The sequence below is a fragment of the Sapajus apella genome, unplaced genomic scaffold, assembly GCF_009761245.1.
Source record: "Sapajus apella isolate SASKATOON/1434 unplaced genomic scaffold, GSC_monkey_1.0 scaffold6, whole genome shotgun sequence".
Lineage (NCBI taxonomy): Eukaryota > Metazoa > Chordata > Mammalia > Primates > Cebidae > Sapajus > Sapajus apella.
The window spans coordinates 14,434,820-14,440,192 of NW_022436946.1; the positions used below are offsets into that span (position 1 = coordinate 14,434,820).

General features: G+C 39.1%; 1 pseudogene; it reads left to right on the top strand.

Annotated features, from left to right (window-relative positions):
- Positions 1-692: 692 nt before the first annotated feature.
- Positions 693-2,063, top strand: LOC116548982 (annotated as a pseudogene).
- The last annotated feature ends 3,310 nt before the right edge of the window (positions 2,064-5,373 follow it).

Sequence of the window (5,373 nt, forward strand, 5' to 3'; positions counted from 1 at the left end):
CTTTCCAGAAAGTGCACTCCCATTTCATGCATAATTAGTCTACAAGTCAAACAAAAAGACCATGATTATTTTATAAAACCACATCTGTCTAGATAAAGCAAACCATATTTTTATGTCACTCCATAAGATTAAGCAACATGATTAAGTATTCACATCTGTTATCATTTTATTCTCCTTTATTATCAACTAAAAAGAAAACATGAAAGAAGTGAATTGATCTTTAACCAAAGGAAAAAGGAAAATACTCCACCTTTGGCTTATCAACATTGGCAACTATTGCCAAGCTCTGGGCTCAGAAGACCTTATAATTACCTTCAGGGTAAGGGACAGTAACAGCATCCAAATTCCTCCCAACAGAGCTTCCATGCAATTTATCTTATTGCCTCCTGAAAACAAGATGTATATGTTAGGTTTGTAGTGTCAGTATGATCCCTTCCATTCTTCAGTGTGAGAAATAAGCAGGTAGCAATATGTATCATGGCTAAAAACTCAGGCTTGTATTAGAATGCTGGGAATTCTAATCTCAGAAACCCTACTTGCAGAATGTATGACTCTGGGCAAACTACTCCTCTAAACTTCAGCTCTTTTATCTACAACATAGGTGCACACAAGGGGCTTAGAACAAGCTGTGGTACAATGTAAGTCCTCAATAAATAGTAAACAGTAAAATTATTATCACAACCTAATCAAGAATGACAGACACATTCTGCAACAAAGGCATGAATGATGAGTGTATTTGTGTGAGTGGATACTGGGCTTTCTGTTTGTTACTTTCAGCCAGAGGAGACAGCATTAGAGAAATAAGTGTGGCCAGGATTCAGTTCTTAGAAGCATAGAATAAGCCCTATTTTGGCTCTCTGCTCCTCCCGTGAGAGACAGCCGCATTTACTTGTCCATCACAGCACCAGCCATATGATGGTGAAGATGAAGGTTGGAGTCAAGGGATTTGGCTATTTTGGGTGCCTGGTCACTAGCTGGTAAAGTGGGTACTATTGCCATCAATGATCTCTTCATTGACGTCAACTACCTGGTCTACATGTTTCAGTATGATTCCACCATGGCAAATTCCATGGCACCGTTAAGACTGAGAATGGGAAGTTTGTCATCAATGGAAATCCCATTACCATCTTCCAGGACAAAGATCCCACCAAAATCAAATGAGGCAATGCTGGCACTGAGTACACTGTAGTGTCCACCAGCATCTTCACCATCATGGAGAAGGCTGGAACTCACTTCTGGGGAGAGGGGCCCAAAGGATCATCATCTTTGCCCCCTCTGCTGAAGCCATCATGTTCATGATGAAAGTGAATTGTGAGACAACAGCCTCAAGATCATCAGCAATGCCTCTTGTACCACCAATCGCTTAGCGCCCCCGGCCAAGGGTATCCATGACAATTTTGGTATCGCAGAAGGACTTATGACCATAGTTCATGTCATCGCTGACACCCAGAAGACTGTGAATGGCCCCTCCAGGAAACTGTGGCCTGATGGTCAGAGGGCGCTCCAGAACACCATAACTTTAATTACTAGAGCTGCCAAGGCTACCGTTAAGTCATCCCTGAGCTAAACAAGAAGCTCATTGGCATGGACTCCCATATCTCCACCACCAACGTGTCAGTTGTGTACCTGATCTGCTGTCTGGAAAACCTGACAAATGTGATGACATCAAGAAGGTGGTGAAACAGGAGTCAGAGGACCCTATCAAGGGCATCCTGGTCTACGATGAGCACCAGGTTGTCTCTTCCGACTTCACCAGCGACACTCACTCTTCCAACTTTGATCCTGGAGCTGGTATTACCCTCAATGACCACTTTATTAGGCTTATTTCCTGGTATGACAGTGAATTTGGCTACAGCAACAGGGTGGTGAACCTCATGGCCCACATGGCCTCCAGCTGCAGTGAGAGCATGAGAGGAAGAGAGAGGCCCTCAGCTGCTGTGGAGTCCCTGCTTTGCTCAGACCCGATCATGCTCTTCACAGTCTCCCCTCTTCACAATTTCCATGCAGACTACCTGAAAAGGGAGGGGCCTAGAAAGCTCCACCTTGTCATGTTCCATCAGTAAAGTCCCCTGTGCTCAGCCAAAAAGAAAAAAGTCCTATTTTATTGAACAGCCATTATTTTTTTAAAACAGGTACGTAAATAATAAAAATAATTCAATCAGTGTGGGTGAAGGATGCCATCAATGAAGAAGAGACTGATATGCTCAGTTAGAAATCAGTTATAGTAGGCTGGGTGCAGTGGCTCTTGCCTGTAATCCCAGCACTTTGGGAGGCCAAGGCAAGTGGATTACCTGAGGTCAGGAGTTCAAGACCAGCCTGGTCAACATGGTGAAACCCTATCTCTATTAAAAATACAAAAATTAGCCAGCCATGGTGGCAGGCGCCAGCAAGCCCAGCAACTCAGGAGGCTGAGGCAGGAGAATCACTTGAACCTGGGAGGCGGAGGTTGCAATGAGCCAAGATCATGCCACTGCACTCCAGCCATGGAGACAGGGCAAGACTCTGTCTCAAAAAAAAAGTAAATAAATAAAAAGATATCAATTATAATAATTCAAACTAGAGAAGCTTAGGACCTAAACTAAGGTAATGGAAGAAATTTACATTGCAAAAACCTTGATGCAACTCCAACACTCAGGTTGTTATTTGATTCTTGGTTTTTAGCTTTAAGCCTGCGAGGAGGGTTGTTCTGTTTTATGGAGCAAAGAAAAAAGCACTACCCATATTAAGGCTCATTTTAGCTAGAGTTTTTATGCTAAAAAGATAACCAAATATAACTAACTTCATAACTAATTTAAGACCAGTATTCAATTGTTGTTTTTTAATAATATGAGTAAAAAGACTAGGGCAATAAAGTGATGGTTTAGTTATGTATTCTGTAAAATTAGAATAACAATAGTATCCACCTTATCATGTTACTGTAAGAATTAAATAAATTGATACGTGTAGAATGTCAATATCTGACACATTCTAGGTACTTTTAGTTAGTAATAATAGTAATGGTAGCAGTGTTGTTTAGAATATTATGAACCAGATAAGCCCGTATCTAAATATTAGTTTTCTGGCAACCTCAACTCTTCTGAAGCAAGAAAGAGGGCAGCAGATTACCATAGATTTTATCTTAGCACTCCTTTAAGACATTTATTCTTTTTAAATTTAACAGGTGATTCTTAGGAAGCTTCTAAATTATTTTACAACTTAGTAAAATTGACAGACTAAAAGAGCGCTAAACATGAAAACTAAGGGTCTGAAAGGAAATGGATAGGAAAGCTGAAAACCAATTGCCACAGGGAAAAAAACACTTGTTAGGTTCACTTGCTTAGTGTACATTAATTTGTTTAATCCTCATAACAGTTCTTGAAGGTAGTGAGAATTCTATACATTTTCCAGACAGTAAGCCTGAGATGCAGAGGAACTAAGTAATGAGCCCATATGTAAAGAGCACCTGTGACATAAGTCACTCCGCCTTAGGAAATGACACCATCACATTTCATAGGGCACCTAGCCAGCAAGGACAAAATGTATAGCTTAATAAATAAATAAATAATAAAGCCTGCATCCAACCAGATAAGGACATAGCAAGCACACTACTACTATCAGTCCTCACCAGAGCACTGGGGCCATAAAAAGAGCTCAGAAATTTGTAAACAAATCCATGGGGCCCCTTTTTCCAAGCTTCTCCCTCTGTGCTATCTCTTTCCTACTTACTGGTTCCTAGGAGCTCTTCTTTTCAGTCTTCCAGCCAAAAATCTGGGGCTTTATTTACCACCCCCTCTGCCACCTACTTCCTGCTGCTGCATCCACACTAAGTGGTGGGAGAAGGGAGACAGAAAAACAGCAAGAAGTTTTGCTCTGCCGTCTTGGGACCAGACCTCCTCAAATTAAAGAAGTTCTCTTCCTTCAGAATATAAAACCTCTGAAAGCATTCACTGCCACCACTGTCACTCACAAGAGGCCACTTTCATGCTGAGTCTAAGCTAAATGGCATCTGCAGCTGTGTGTCTATGACAAGATGCTCTCTCTGGTCTCAGGCTGCCTCGAGTCTAAGCCAGAAGATACCAGAGGAAAAAATAAACAAATTCTGGTCTTCTTCCCACTATATCTGCTATTATTTATTTTTCAGATTCCTCAAATATCTGCTTTATGTATTCTGTCCAGGATACATAGTTTCATTCAGTGGGAGAGAAAGAGTAAAATGAAAAAAAAAAAAAGAGAAAGAGTAAAATGTATTTTAAATGACACTCATCCTATTTACCCCTCTTTCAAAATACGGCAATAAAGAACTATGCTTCCATCACGTCTTTTAGTGTTGTAAAATGATGCCAAATTTTCATTTTAGAGATCAGAAAATATGTTAATATTCATCAAGTACAACCAGATACAACAGTAATTAAATTATCCTCCCAAAATATTTCTATGCAATAAATTATATATTTTTTAGAGATAAGATCTCACCATGTTGCCTTAGATGAGTCTCAAATTCCTGACTTCAAGTGATCCTCCTGCCTTGGCCTCCCAAAGTGCTGGGGTTACAGGTATGAGCTACCGCACTCAGCCCCTATGCAATAAATATTTAATAAAGAATGACAGGTGGACTATTTGGAGGTGAAAGGCAAATCATCAGGAGTTTGTAATTAAATCCTTTTCCATTTTTGAAATTTAGTTCAATAGCTGTTAAAAAAAAAAACCACCACAGCACGTGTATACCTATGTAACAAACCTGCATGTTCTGCACATGTACCCCAGAACTTAAAGTATAATAAAATAAATTATAATCAGTGATTAACCTGTATACTTTGTCCCTATAAAATGTAAAATTGTTACAGATGTACTATTAATTATTATTATTTTCTGATTCCCTGGTGATACTCCTGAGAAATAAATTTCCAGATAATTTAATATGTGAATTCTGTGATATAAACATTTAGATTACTGGAAATGGTAAATGACTAAATGTCACCCTAGTTAAAAAAAAATAGTTTAATGGCCAGATAATTTAATATGTGAATTCTGTGATATAAACATTTAGATTACTGGAAATGGTAAATGACTAAATGTCACCCTAGTTAAAAAAAATAGTTTAATGGTCAAAATATAGTATTTTGCCTTGTTACATAATCAGTAATACTATAGTTATTTTCACATTAGGACTTGTTAATGTAGTGAAATCCTCTTAACTGATGACATTGATATATAAAATAAGGTATTGTTAAAGTCACTGCTCAGTCGAAAAATGCTTCTAGGCGCCCCCTTCACCAACAAACAGCAATGTTCGTTTGGTTTTGATTCCTAGAGCAGGACATTTTGAGCTCTAGAGAAGGATTATGAGAAAGAGGCTGAGGAGATCTGAGGAAGATTCTGCTCATATATATTTTC